This window comes from Larus michahellis, chromosome 12 (genome assembly GCF_964199755.1).
Source record: "Larus michahellis chromosome 12, bLarMic1.1, whole genome shotgun sequence".
In the NCBI taxonomy this organism is placed as follows: domain Eukaryota; kingdom Metazoa; phylum Chordata; class Aves; order Charadriiformes; family Laridae; genus Larus; species Larus michahellis.
Window position 1 is genome coordinate 9,733,922 of NC_133907.1, and position 15,391 is coordinate 9,749,312.

The 15,391-nt window shown below is 48.5% G+C and overlaps 1 protein-coding gene and 1 long non-coding RNA gene across 2 annotated transcripts in view; one reads left to right on the top strand and one right to left on the bottom strand.

Annotated features, from left to right (window-relative positions):
- KCNB1 (potassium voltage-gated channel subfamily B member 1) overlaps nt 1-15,391 on the top strand; it is a 130,175-nt gene that overhangs the window by 94,364 nt on the left and 20,420 nt on the right. The window lies entirely within an intron of this gene.
- LOC141750172 (uncharacterized) lies at nt 12,791-15,092 on the bottom strand. Its single transcript, XR_012589593.1, has 3 exons — nt 14,929-15,092; nt 14,386-14,466; nt 12,791-12,895 (listed from the first exon to the last, which is right to left on the bottom strand). It is a non-coding gene; the product is annotated as an uncharacterized LOC141750172 (long non-coding RNA).

The window sequence follows — 15,391 nt, forward strand, 5'->3', positions numbered from 1 at the left end:
CAGGTATGCTGTGAGATCTTCTGGAAAGTCCCTGTCCAGGTTCAGCCCAAGGGCAAGGGCTGTGTTTCCAACGTCACAGTTAATACCTTTCTCTCAGCAATTAAAAAAATGACTAAAATAATGTTTTAAAAGTGCACTTTCTCCCTATCTTTGCATCTTGCTTTCAGTGAGAGGAGCTTCTTGACCTCTCACGCTCCAAGGCACAGCACAGTGGGGGATTTTCCTTTAGCAAACACAACGGAGCGTGCAAGGCACGCTAAACCTCCCGGGAGGGTGCCAAAGTGCCTGGCTGCCATTCCTTGGGCTTCTGAGAGCCATCTCGAGATATGTTGGGAATGACAATGACATCCTGAGAGCTGCCAAAAAATCACAAGGAACAGCTGGTAAAAATGCTCAAACCTCCCAGCGCCCTTAATATACCGTAAACAAATCTGCTTCGTTTAAACTGCACACAAGGTGGTTAGGAGACTCGCTCCTAGATTTATGAGCTTTAATCGTTGTTATTGCCATTCCCACACATAAGAAATGTAAAGCACTTTAGAAACAAAGACCGCTATGAAGGAAATACTTTAAGTCTTCTCAGGTTGTTGCTGATGTTTCAAAAAGACCTAGAGCTTTTCTGGAAGGCCTGTAAAGAAAAATGCATCACAAAATGTTTTGTTTTCTGTTTCTGGCCAGTCAGAGCAGCAAGACGGTGTTGTCATACACCATAGCTGCTGCTCTAATGGAGGAATGAAATACTCACACCTTTTGGCTGGGGTTTTTATTAGGGTTTCAGGTGCCTACCTTCTGCCATCCGCTCCATTTAAGTAATGATGACCAAAGCCCAGCTCATTTCTGAAAGACTCACGGCTTGCTGGGAATATTTAATTGCCTGGAAACAGAACTGAAGGATCCTGCAGCAAGTCCCTCGCTCCCGGGGAAGACCCTGAGGGCAGGATTGATGCCGTCATTTACAGGATTAAAATCCCAGTATGTCCCGGTGCAGAGGTGGCTGAATTCCAGTGGGGAGAAAGCCGTTCAAAGCCAAGGACACATGGCCTTGACAGCAGGACAGAAACTGTCTGGCTTAAAGTTGCTGTGAAATCATCATGAGTTATTATTATGGGATCCTGACATCTTGCAGTGAGGCAGCACTAAATAATTTTGCACTGCTGTTTTTTCTAAGTTCGTAAGCACCTATTGCAGGAGCGCCAGGGACAAGGGGGTCTCAGAGAAGGTCTAGCCCTTGGCTGGTGGCTTTGCTTGGGCATTGCAGCTCGGTGTGGAAGTGTGTGTGTGCGGATGGGTTAGGGGAGAGCTTTACTGCAGACGGGGTAACGTTTGCTTCTGTACCTGTGAAAGACCATTGCACACACTCTCATGATCATTATCTTCATGCAAATTTGAACCTGTGTCCAAGGCATTAAGGTTAGCAGCAGAAACCTCTTCTATCTGCATCCTTGTCCCTCTCCCCCTCACATTTCCATTCCCTAGTGCCTTAAGTGGTCGCTTACAAGACTCCAGTTACACAGACTTTTTCTGAAGAGCCACCCTGCTCCTCACAGCCTCCCATGCCCCAGGACTAAAGCTCAGCAGCGCTGTTAGATTGTTTCCCTCGCTGCAAGGCTTGCTCCAGCCCGGCAGAGCAGGGATTAGAGCTTTGGACTGTCTCCTCTAGTCCCAAATATGTGCTCCAGCCCTCAGGGTACAGCAACGCTTTCTCTTTCTCCAGTTTTTCCTATGGGAAAGGACTGCCCCGGTGTAGGTGTCCATCTCCTGAAAGCTCCCGTCTGCCTTTTACGGTGATGTTTAGCTCTGCCCCAGCCCAGGATTTCTTTTGCTCCTTTAGGCTGGTCTCTAGTCAGGTCTGTGATCCCATTTCTCAGGCATTTAACTCTTTGCCTATATAACGCAGGAGATGTACAGCCTGGCGCTGAGGTTTCTGCGAGGGCAGCTGTGTAGGAGACTGCTGAGCTCAGGGTCCCTGCAGGGGGTTTGGTCGGATTTGGGAGCTGTTGACTTCAACAAGAGGAAGGGGCCAAGGCAGGCGTTAGAGCCCGACTACCTTTTCAGAGCTGGCCCTCCGCCGCTTCACTGCACCTCTTTAATTCAAGTGGTGACTCACAACCTGGAACTATTAGGTAGATGGCATATGCAGTTAGTGAGTGGTATTTTTCAGTGCTCATTTTACTTATTATATTATATTTTGATTTATAATTATATATACAGTACATTCCTTTCCTGGGCTCCAGGCATCCTTGCCAAAATTAAAAAGTACAGTTAGCAAAACTCAAGCCAGCGGATGTTCAGAGCTCTCGGTCAAAAATAACCTCTTTTTTCCAGCAGTTCTTCATGTATTTTCTGTTCTCCCTGCACTTCCCCTCAGGATGAGGAGAGCAGCCCCGAGACCAACCTCTTGGCCCCACAACAGCAATGCAGAGAGCAACAAAACAGTTCCAACTCATTCCTCAAACTAGGAGCAGCATTTGCTGGTATTCCCAAGTCTTCCAAATTCATTTACTTTGTACTCCTGGGAGATTTTAATGCTGGGAGAAGTGTCTGTGCAATCATGAGGTGGGATTTGCAAGTGTCTGGGAGAGGGGACGCAGTGAAGCATCACCTCTCAGTCTCTGGAAGCTTTTCTTGTTCAAAGAAATTCAGTTTTCTGTGAAGAGGATTGGGGAGACCAGGGTGGGATTTCTGGAAAGATGAGGAGGAGCAAGTCATATACAAGGTGTCTTAAACTGATGTATCTGTATAAAAAACACAAGCTATACTAACTCCAGAATCACTGCTCTCTCCTTTCCCGGGGCAAAGGCTGGGCTCAGTGCTACCGTAAGAGATGAAGGCGGTAACTCAAAAGCTGTCTTTATAGTCATCTGTAAAAGAGTCAGCTCAAAGGGCTTTGCTGGCAATGGCTGTGCAGCCAACACCAACAAATCATCCCCTAAAAAGTCCTCTGTGAGATTTTTAGACAAGGTGAGGTAATATTTACGGATTTGCCTCTACAAAGTATGACTGACAGCTGGCAGGACGGCGTCCAAAGAGACGGTCGGAGGGTTGTTAAACCTGCCAGCAAAAAAAAAAAGCACAATTTCATAATTATTTCAGGCTTCCCTTGGAGATCAAAGAGCAAAGCTGACACAGGCCTGGTAGGTAATTGTCTAGATTTAGTGCAAGGCAAGAAGAGGCTAACGCTGCGATTACTGCTGGAAATGACCGATGGGGGAACACCTATGGAGCCAGCAGCTGATTAAGGGAAAAAATACCTTGCCTTTTCCTATTACTGAAGTAAAAGGAGACACAGGCTGGCCCGGACAGCAGGGTTTCATGGCAGTGCTACGGCAGGGATGAGTGTGGAGCTCTAGCACGAACCCAGCAGGTCTGTCACAGTGCAGCGTCACACATCTGGGTATAAGGCTATAAGGCTGATGAGTTTGATGGGGGAGATGCTAAGTTGAGTGAAACTTGAAAATTTCATTGAAATTCCTACATTCCCCTGAAGGCTGCTTGTTAAAACGTAACTTTTCATCAGCAAATACAGTAAGAAACGCTGGTACGCCCTGGGTGTCATCCCAGGAGCTGCATCTCTAGACATGTTCGTGATCGTGTCTTGTCCCTTTGGGGAGGATATCAAACCACCCAAAGGCAGAGGAGGTCCAAGCAGGGAATGGGCCAGATTTCCTTAAGGCATAGGTGGCAGAGTGGGGAGGTGCAGGAAATACTTTTCGTGTCTGAAATAATTTTTAATACTTTGAAAATTTTCCCTCCCCAAATTGTGCAACCGTTTTCCCCCTCCAAATCCTACATTTTGGGTCTGAGTATTCAAGATACTTTATTTCAGACCAGGAGATTTGAAAAAAGGCCTTAAGTTATTTAAAATCAATTAACCAAGCAAAGGAAAGAAGACATTTTGAGCTCAAAACGTTGCTTTCATTAAATGTTGGAAGGGAATATTTTGAACATGCAAAGATATGCATATATTACTTTAACAGACCATAGGAACCCAGTGCTTGTTCACAGAATGTTTCTGTTTTGATAAATGATTTTATTGTCGTAAATGTTGCTGTAATATTTTTGACCTGGTCAAGTTCAGAGCAATCACGCTGATTGAAGAGGCAGAAGGAACTGAGTTTTGTACGGTGGGGAAGGATAGTAGGAATGGAAGTCTCAAAACTTAGACCGGAGCTGAGGTCGATCTGAAAATACACTGTTGTGTAACTGGGTGAAAAATCACCCGCACAGGTTTAAGGGCATAATGTATTCTCAAGGTTAATCACTCTTGATTGTATGCAAATAGCCGTTCCCCTCTATCGTGTGTCTTGGTGCTCGGAGCCTCTAGGGACAAATTCCTGCCACTGGATGTGCACATTGGGCCCTTCTGGATCCAGGTCTGGGGAATGTCTGAGCAGGGATGAGATGGTGGAGCAGGCACCACCTGGTTGGGACTGGGCGGTTTCCTAAGCGAAATGCAGAGTGCGCTGTGCTGGCCTTGTACTGACGGGCAAACACTGCTCCTAAAAACACAATCACACGTTGGGGCAAGTAGTGGGGGAGATCTAACTGCTTCTGCCCCTTCTCTGCTCATCCTCAATGTAAGTAGACCAGTATAATCCCAAGGACTGGCAGCACTTCACCATGTTAAATGCACTTAGAGAAAGCCACCATCTTTCACTCATTTTTGTAGTCTGGGAATATTTATACTGAAGCTGGATGCTGGAGGAAGAAGGCCAGTGCATGGGCCAGACAACACCCATCAAAGCTGAGTGCCGTAAGGCTTGTCCCTCTTATTCTAAATTCTCTATTCTGTGCTTTGGCCACAATTCCTCTTCTCACCAGTATACTGCTGGTTACCGGGAGGTCAGACTTGCCATGGGTCCAGGTCCTGTGCTTGGTCCTGGGGAAAGTTTTGCTTTCTCTGGGACAGATTTAGACTCTCGTTTAATAAGTACAATTTTAGCTGCAATTTTGGTGTGTTGATGAAGCTTACAGATGGCTACCCATGTTTCCTGAAGGCAAAGAGAAACTCAGCAGCCGGTAGTATCAAAATCCAACAGAGAACAACACCTCTGGCTCCGGCACCACCTGGTTCCGGGAGATCTGCTTTTACCAGCTCACTTAAAAAAACAGAAGTTGCCTTTGTTGTGATATAATGGCTTAAGAATTTATCCATATAACAACTAATACAGGAATATAAGAGGATTATAATAATTTCTCTGGCCCATGTGGGAGTATGTCTTTTCTGCTTTGGTTAGTTCACTGTTAGCTGGCCTTCAGCAGGGAAGCGATTGCATTCCCGGTGCAGGTTGCTGGAATAGATGGGGATCTGTCTCATTCACGCAGTGAAATGAGAAGCCATCCAGCTACGAGGGTTAAGGGAATCCAGGGAGATATTTCTTCCATTGTTGCACCACTCTGGTAGCTCCCAAGCCCTTTCCATCCCTTGCCTGAACCCAAGGCAAAGGCAGCTCCATTGGGCACCAGCAGAGCCTGACCCAAGCTCCTCGCCTGTCTGGAATGTCTGTGCCCTGCAGACACACTCAAAGTTTGCTCTGCTTTTTTATGCTGTTTTAAAACAAGTTTTAGGCACCCAGGGAGTTAACAATGTTGTTGCTGAGAAAAGTTGTTTTGTGAAACTGTTTGCTAGTTTTCTTTGTTCAAGGGTTTTTTTTGAGCAGACTGGAAGAATAAGTTGATACGATTTCTACTCATAAGAAAAAGCATTTCTAAGAATTCTGCCGATAAAAAGCACCCGGCCAGCAGTTACTTAAATACCACCTTGCTGAGATTTCTATTAATCAGAAATTTGTATTACCTCCATTCCTATGTAAACAAATGCTTGTACAAGCATTGCTCGTAAGCAGAGCCTCGGATTTGTTTACTGGACAGTTGGCTCGTGGTCACGGGGGAATTTTGGAAAGGGGTTAGAACGCAGCAGGGACACAGCATCTCCTCAGGATGGTAGTGGCTACCTATCAGGAATGAAACCACCAGGAGATGCACCAGCTGACAGTTTCTCACAGCAGTAGGCTCTAAGGTGGAGACAAAGCCCTGGATCTTGAATCCATTCACAGAGAGGTGGTTGAGCGCCTGCGTGTCGGAGAGCTTCTGGCTGCAGCCATCAGTGGAGAGAGGTGTAACTGACCCCGCGCTTCATGGCATCTTCTGGACTTTGGCTAAAAATAATAATAATGTTGTTGTCCCCAGATGCCAGTCTGGCTGCACTCACACCAGTCCCCTTCCGAACACCGACCCCACAGCCCACCTCCCTCCACCCCACGCAGGACCTGCAGGTCTCAGGTACACACTGACCACCCTGGGAACCGCAGGGACCTACGGAAAGAGGCACTACTTCATATGGTTGAAGCTTCCATAATTACTGATCTGGAAAGTTAATTAATTCCTTAATTATATTGAAACAGTGATCAGAGCTTTTAGAAATTAACCTCTTCTACCTGATGCCTCAAACCCAGCCCTGGCCCTGGCAGAGCCCTGCTGAAGCATAGTGAGATGCTAAGGGAGGACCCGAGCTCACAGGGCAGGACATCGGTGGTGGAGGGTGCCTCGGGGGCTGGAGGGCAGTTTCCCCCTTCCCCACTACGGGCACACACCACAGCAGGAGCTGGGAATAGCAGGGCCTGTGTTGCTTAGTCTTGATGTGACAGCAGCACCATGTGGGGAAGTTTGCAGCAACCAGAGCCATGGACCAGCCATCAAGAAAAGTTTCATCTTGAACCTTGATGAAGACCTGCCAGGTCCACATCTTGAAGCAACAGAGATCTCCACCCAGAATACATGAAGTTAGCTTAGGAAACATGAGAGTTTCCTTTGTAACAATCAGTATCGACCTCTATCCCTGTTGCTTAGCCATAAGGACACACGCATTCCGTCTGTTTGCATCCAGCAGCCAGAATGGTGCTGATGGGACTCGCCTGGAGCAGGGACCTTTGGAAAATCAGGGTCCTTCCATCCTGTTACCTCAACAACACTTAGTCTGGTTTTGGGCAGCACAGAAAACCAGTGGACGTTGCTAGGCTGTGTTGCTGGCCAAGTCTTTTGCTGGCCCATGTGAAGGGACAAGCTGCTGTCCTCAACCAGCACTGACCAGACCATTCACTGGGCATTTGCCCCCCTTGGCCCTGTGCTTGCCACGGGCTCCGCCTGGCCTCTTGGTCCTGAAGAACCAGCCTTCCTTCATCTAGTTTTTTTGCTGCTAGTGTCAAAATGAATAAACCATATTCCTTTTAAGCTACCTACAACTTTTGACAGCTACAGTGATGTAAATAAAGCAGCTAACGCAGATGCTAATATTAATTCACATGACCCAGTTGTGCTTCACTAATAGTATCTGGGTTACCAGGCAGGCGAGACAAGAACACAAAATATTTAGCCTGTCTCAGTCTGTTACACAAAAAAAGGAAGAATTTGGAGATATTAATTTCTAAAGCTAAACCTCAGAGGTGCCCTCCATTAGGAAAAGGCACGAGGAAGGTCTGAAAAGGTCACTGGAATCCGTGTTTAGCGATGGTTAGCAGTGAAGCCACGCTGGCCACGCACAGGGTGATACCAGCACCTCTTACTATACTGTGAGTGAGCTGTGACATCCTTGGGTCAGGTCAGGGATGTGCTGTTTGCAGGATTGGGAGTTCTGTTATGGTTTTTAAAGCAATATTTAAGATATCAGGTAGCAATACAGCCCTTTCTGGCTGCAGTTTGTACGCTCTTGCTCTTCCCTTTGGTTTCTGCCCAGGAGCTTCATTGACATTCAGCTTTTTCTGGAGCAATTCAAAGACTGTCAAGTGTGAATAGTGTGAAAAAGTGTTAGGGGAGAAACATGAATGTTGTCATCCAGCCTTATGCAGCTGAAACAAAATGTCTAGGCCATTCAAATCTGCCTTGACACCCATGGTGCAGCCTGACACAGCTGTTGAGCTCTCCTGTCTGGGTGGGTGCTCCGAAGGTTCACGCTGATGTTCAGCAAAAACGCTCCATAGAGGCACCGGGACTGCTGCAACCCAGGTGTTTTTCGCCAGCTGTAGGTATAATATTGCTTCTTCAGAGACTTGCAAAGCCCCTCCAGAAAGGCCAGGCTCAGGGCCTGGCTGATCGGCACCGTTTTTATTTGTCCTGACAGCTGTGCGATGAAAATACAGAAGTGCACGAGCAACTGGTCTTCAGCCTCAGCACAGGTATTTGCAACAGCAGAGTTATTGCCGTAATTACAGGGTTGTGGATTTGGGTTCTTGGTGATAAAGAATTAGTAGGACAACTCTTCCTACAAAGAACTTCCCTTGAATTTACTCAGAACAAGCTGAATGAAGACAGGGAAGCAGCCTTCGGTGTGTGTATGGTACAGATGTGCTGTTTGTGGGTTTTGTGATAACACGACCGTGCGGCTGCAGAGAGGCAGAATTGTGCTGCTCACAGCAGGCTTGGGGGCTTAATTAAGCTTCTAGTGTTCTGTAAAGTTCGTTTCGCTGTTCGGTGGAGGACAGTTTAAGATAAACATAATAGGATTACCGCTGCTATATACAGCCACGTAAGCCAGGAAGTCCTCATAATGGGCCTTTACCCAGTAGGAAAATCTTTTCAGAGGATGCTTTTTATAAACTGCGCAGTTACGCACGCAATGAGTGTTTTGGGGAAAGGTATCCTTCCTTACGTAGGTTTGCCGGACCAGCCCAGGTAACCACTTTGGAACAACGCATGTTTCGCCTGAGGCGTGCCACTGAGAGTGTGAGTCATGTATTTGCTGTCCCGTGGAACGGTCTTTCCTTGTAAGCGCTTCCCCTGACACTAATCCCGGGACTAAAGCCCAGGTGCCTTCAGCCAGGTGAGCCCCGGCGAAGCTGGCCTGCCCGGGCTCACACGGCACTGCTGAGCGCAGCTGCCCAACGGACGTCTGCCTTCCTGCCGGAATTACGAGATCCAGCAAGTCACAAGGCGAGAGCCAGGTTGCGTTCGTGTGTGAATGGCTAATTCATCAGCATGTCTTACTAGGAGCAGAGACAAGAGTCCTGGGCTACTGCCTACGAGAGCCAGAGCCCTGCTGGTCCTTCGGGAGTGGAGCCAGGCTGAGTCTGACGCTTTGTCGCTAATCGGGAAGAGCTGCAAACCCTGGTAGTTATCCCGGAGGAGCGAGCTGTGCTGAAAACAAGACGGATTTTTTAGAAGCGCCCAGTCCTGACCTCTCACTCAGGCTGTCCCAATTGCTCTTAAAAGAACTGCCACTCGGGAAACCCCCCTGCTCGTCCACGCAGGCTCGGCTCGGCGACCCCAGTGGGCTCTGCACACCAAGAGCCTCCCGTGGCTCTGCAGCCCCATGTCACGGTCCAGCCGCCCATCCCGCTCAGGAGCTGCCGTGCCCGTGGAGCTGATGCGCGCAGGGGGGCTCTTCCCCTGCACCGAAACTCCCTGGCAGCCCCAGACTGAAGGAGTTGTGCCATTGGCTCTAATCACTACAGCATTTCAATGCTGCCTTTTTAAATGTATTTTTTTTTAAATGCAGAGTTGATCAGTGTTTCGATGAGTTATTAGAGGAGGTGGCAGTTGACAGAGGGGTCAGGAACACCGTGATTGCCAGGGGACATCAGCGGCAGGGCAGGGAGCGGGGCTCTGGGGCAGGTCTGCGGCGTGGGAGCACTGCAGGAACACAGCCCGGCTCCGGCCACGGTGCGGGGACATCCCGTGGGCACTGATCTGAGGGGCACAATGCTGAGAGCACGGAGAAACGCCAGCTGGTTTAGGGGCAGCAGGTATTTCTCTGACTCCCCTGGGTCTGGAGAGCAGCACCCCTCTGCGATACTTTCACATGGCCCGGAGAAGCAGAGGCAGAGCTCAGCTGCGAGCAAATAATCCCGCTAATGCTGTTCCCAACAAGGCCGATTCAGGCTGGTTTCCTTATCTTTGCCTTTTCTGCACAGCAGCAGGTAATTCATAGATAAAACAATCAGTGCTTATACACACACACAGACGCTTAGGAGCTATTCTTAATCTTTCCAAATCCCTTAATATACCTTAGGTATACAGTTTGGAACTTGTAGATTTAGCATGATAGATTGATTTCATGCACTATCTCAATGGAAAATGACATTAATAACTAAATTCTTATTTTTTTTTAGCCCTGGCTAAGCTACTGCACAGCACTGAACTGTGATAAATCTGTCCAGGGCAGAGAAGCGATGCAGTCAGACCAGGTTCTCTGATCGTGTCTGGTGTTATTGCCTGGATATAAATACATAAAGCCCAAATTGTGGTGCAGCCATAGGAGAATTTGGCCAAATAGCTGCAGTTCAAGCACACATTATAACCAATCAGCTGGAATGATTGTATTTATTTTTCACAACTCCCCCAAAATGGAGAAAATGGATAAGAATTGAGTGGGTCATGCAGATTGACAGGGAAAGCTGCTATGACAGTTTGAAACAGATGACTCGGGTTTTTTGCTTCATGGTTTTCTGCACATACCACCGGGAATTTCCAAGAGGTTTCTCCAGTAAGAGCAGGCAGGCAAAAATACAGACTTTCCCCATTAGCCATCCCATCGTGAAACTGGGCACACGTGCTTGTGTCCCTGCGCTGTCCTCTCCTCCCCACCACTCGTGCTCTCACCTCGAGCAGCTGGTGTTTTTAAGCAGCGTGTACAGTGCTCGCACGTGGAGCACACCATATGTTTGGCAGCCCCAGGAGCTGTGTCACTTGGCTCTCTCGCTGAACGGCGCCCGGCCTGGCTCAGGAAGCAGCTGTCTCATCCCAGCCTTGGGACCGGCGTGGAACCACCGTGCCCATAGGCATCGCCGGGCGCTCGCTTATTCATGCCACCCGAACTCCACCGTGGTGGGAATGGGGAGCTTGTCTGCACACAGATGTCACCCCGTGGCTGCCGGAGGTGTGAATTAGGGGCACCTTTTGCTTTGCACGGATGGCACAGGGAGACTCTCAGCTTGTGGAGCAGCTGAGTTGGCTGTTGGAGATACCTTGCAAGGAGCAGCCAGGAGGAGCAATGCAGACTGGCTCCTGTGCACCAAGCCTGCACTCTCCCCAACAGAGATGTCTAACAAATTGCCTGGGCTGCCTCTTCCTTGTGGGTACAGCGATGTTGGCTTCTCTCGCAGACCCCTGGGAAACTTGTTGCATGAGTGCCCATGAGACAGCCTCGCACCACAGGGTATGGGCATTTTGCATCTCCAGTCGCGATGTTGTGACAGTGCTACCAAGCATAGAGCCTTCTATGCTGCTTGCCTTTGCCTTCAGAGGAAAAAACATTTCCACTGCGTAAATCCAGCTATGGCCAACCCAGGCTATCGTTTTGCCCATGTTTTTATGTCCCTTTCAATATACATGTCAGCTCTGCCACGTCCCGTCTGTTAGAAAATGCCTGGGTTTACACATTACCTCATTAGTCTGACTGTCTATCCAGCATTTTTTCCATCCTACAGGCTCTTCACTCCTTTTACATCATTGTGATTAAATCATTTGCTTAGGCCATTAGCAACGAGGTTTAGTGTTTTTATACTCGTGGCTCCACAGGAGCTGATGTGGGAGAGGGCTGAGGAGGGGGAATATGTTGACTTTTAAGTCACAAGCTGGGGATGTCAGAACAGAGCAGCACAAGGCACATATATTTTATGGTGCCGCTGTCGCAAAGCAACACAGCAGAGCGGTGGCTTTGTGTCAAGAAACACTGTGCAGAGCAGTTTCTGTGTTTATTTTTTGGAGCAGCCTGAACTAGGAAAAGGAAAAGCTCAGAAACCTTCCCCAGCAAGCAGACGCGCTTGGCTATTCTGAAGCCGTTTCCCTTGAAAACGCAGTTCAGGGCTCGCGACCCACGCCGGCAGCACAGCTCCAAAGCAGGACGTGCACAAGGCACACAGGATTAACCGGTGACCTTAAAGCACAGGTTTTCCGAGGCTTGATTGTACTGCTGCAATATCGCCCACTGGGGCTGCCATAATTAAGGCTCTGTCAACTTCCAGCAGCCGCCTTTACATGCTGTGATTTCTGTGGGGGTATAATTTAACCCAAAGCTCTTGCTTGGCAGCACGTTATTTTACAGGGTTACTTAAAAATATGTTTCAGCCGTTTCAAATTACAGATTGGCCCAAAAAAAAATGCTTTCTCAAACTAGGGTCACCCTTTTAAATATAGGCATCAAAACGTGGCTGGTAAATTATCTGGGTACCTGTTGGGTGTGGGGTTTTCAGGGGGCAATTAAGAAGCGCTCAGAGGCAAGAGCCTGTAACAGCACCAGTCTTTACTATAACAGCAGGCAACTAATAAACTCTTAAAAGAAAGCGATGGAGCGGGAGGAGATCTGCCTGGCTCCCTGTTGGGCTATTACCAGGTGATCTTAAGAACAGCTCGTCGAAGCCAGGTCGGTTCATAGCCTGTGCTCGGGACGGTCACATCTGCTGCTGGGCTCTGTTTACACCAGGCACATCTGTGCCCAGAGAGCAGCGGTGCCCGCTGCGCGTGGAGGCAGGGGAAAGGCTCGCTGACACTGTGCACATACACGGAGTGACCCTTACGGAGGATTTTAACTTTGGCAGCGTAACGAGGGTTGGGGTTTTTTTGGTGAAGTCCAGGTCTCGTGCCGCAGACCCTCGTGAAGGCAGGGATGGGGCAGACCAGGGCCAGCCGGGATGTGCACGCAGGCGCCCGCTCTTGTGCACCCCTTCCCCCTGGCCCCAGCGTCACATCCAGGCTCCGCAACCCGTTTGGCAGGATTTGGCCGCAGGACCAGAGCTCAGCTCAGGTGCTTAATGCGGGGATGCACCCTGCGAGCCCATCAAACCCCTGTGCTGCGGGAGGGAAATCCCTGTGACATTGCACCTGACTGTAGCAGAAGGGACTCGTGCATTGAGCCACTGTGCCACCTGGAGTCCGTCCACTCGGTGCTCACACAGCCGTTCCTCTGCCAAAAAAAGAACACTAATGGACTTATTTCCTTCAGAATAATAAAACAGAGAAACAGCAACAAAGCCAAGAACATTGAGATGGTGACAGCAAGAGTCTGGCTTAAATTCCCCAAAATAACTTCAGCTAGAGCCTGATTTCAAAGCAGCAGACACCGCGCTGCAAATGCAGGGAGTTGATGAATGTTATTTTTTTCTTCAATAGAATTTTCTTTAAAAATAATACTTGACATTTTCATTTGAGTAACTGTATAGTTCCCTCCAAATTTCCCATTTCTTCCACATTTTTCACGATCTTCACATAGAGGGAGATTGGCTGCAATTGCTGTCTGAAAACAGCAACTTTGGAGGGGGATACATGGTCCAACCTGGATTCCTCTGAGCATCTAAACCTGGAAGGAGAAGTCTTGGAAGAGGTGAGTGAGCCCTGCAAAAGGCACTCCAAACCCCTCCTTCCAGACTGCCTTTCACAGGGACTAAGCATGGTCCCACACTAGTCTCAAACTCATTTATTTGGGAATTATTTTTTGGTGCAGAGAGAGGAGGTTTTACAAAAGACAGAACTGAGGCATGGAGGTCCATTACATCACATACTACAGTCTTTGAAAATCCTCTGTTTAAGTGAGTTTTGCTCAGGTTGCAATGGTAGCATGCTCGGTGTATGAGCGAGGCTGACCATCTCCCACCCACGGGAATGTGGTGGCGCAGGGAGGGGGATCCCGCATCCTGCACGGAGCAAACCCCCCCCGGCCTGGCTGTCAGACGCTGCTGCTGGCAGCACAGGGAGACGCACCCAGCCTTTGCTGTCACTTTGACAAAACGACCCTGCTGCTATGTTGCTGTGTGTGTTAATAATATTTTAGCAATTTTCAAGAGTTGTTTTCTTCGAGAGGTTTGAAAGGTAAACTGTCAGCATTTCAGTGCTCCCCCATGGAGCGGTGAAATAACCCAGGAGCATGGCTTTGCCAGCTAATATTCTTCCTTTGTATCTTCATTATCTCTCCCTTTGGTAACTGGGGTCTTTGTTAGCTTAGGGATTTAACTGGATTTTGGAGCAAAATCTAGAGGTGTAGATGGGGCTGGATTTGATAAAGACATCTTTAAATATGAGCCATGCCTTCCCCTCCTGCCCTGCTGACAAAATATTCGCGATTTTTTATTTGGTTTCCAATAGTGTCATCTCTTACATGCAGCTTTAATGCAGCCTGAGTAGCTCTTCACATTTCCAAGAGCAGGGTTTCAGCCAGAATGCCCCATTTTTGTCTGGTTTGGCATCCAACTTGCCCAAAGCCAGACTATAAATGGGAAGATTTCAAGCCTCCCTTCGCGGGGCTGGTGGCGAGAGCAGGGCAGCAGGGCACTCGGGTGGCAAGTGCAGGTCCCAGAGTTTGCATCCTTTTTGGTAACAAAAAGGCTTTGTCCCTCCACCCTGTATTGTATTTCGGCAAATAGGATGGAAGGAAAGACCCTTGGTGAAACAGTGCCCTACCAAAGCGAGGGATTTCTGGCACTGAGCTCAGCCGGGTCAGGAGCAGGATCCTGGAACTGCGTCTCTCCTCCAGACACGTCACTGTACATGGAGATAAATAGATGATGAGTGGGGACTCACCACATGAGCACTGCAAAACACACAGAAGCTGCTTGCATTATAGAAGCATGTGAAACAAAGCTACTTTTTCATTATTTTCATGTTTCCATTATATTGTCATTTTAAATTTGTGTTATTTTTATCAAAACTTTTCCTTTTGACCTCTTTAACCCTGAACTGTTGTTATTTTTTTGCCTTAAATTGCACGTTCAGTAAGTGAAGAGTTTCAAAATCTTCCCAGAAAAAGCTGATAAATGAGAACGATTCTGAAGAAGTCAGCCCTTCCTCAGAACACCATCTCACGCCGGCCGTCCCTGGCTGTGTCCCACGCGTGGACAACCTCTCTCCTTGCTTTAGTTCCTGCTCGGTGTTTTTCCGGAGTTGGCACCTGTAACCTCTGGTCCTAAACTGGGGAGGCTGATGTCCACAGCGCGTGTATCTCACCTACGTCTTCCGTGGGGACGGGGACACGGTCAGCACAGGCCTGGCTTCTCTGGGGTTCCTGTTAACAGCTTCTGGCTGCAAGCCTGGGCTGGCACACTCGCAGCAGCACAGGATGAGGCCGTCCAGAACTGAGCATTATTTATTCTTTCTGCAAAGGTACAAAGCCTTAGAGGAAATGAGTTAACCCACCGACAGACCCAAACCACACGTCTTCAGTCAAGCTTAGCCGCAGTACTAGCGGCTCCACGTCCGGCTTGTTCACCCCAGAAATAAGGAGAGCCCATGCCCATCTCCCTGCCTGCCCAGGGAAAGTCTCTGCTCCTTGCCCTGATGATCTTAGGTTCTAAGGAACCGTTTCCCAAACAAGTCCACTGATTACTCAATAGTCTGATAAAGATATTTCTGCCCAGAAGATAGTAGAAATCTCACGTCAAAGATTTGAATCTCATGAGACCTTGCTAGC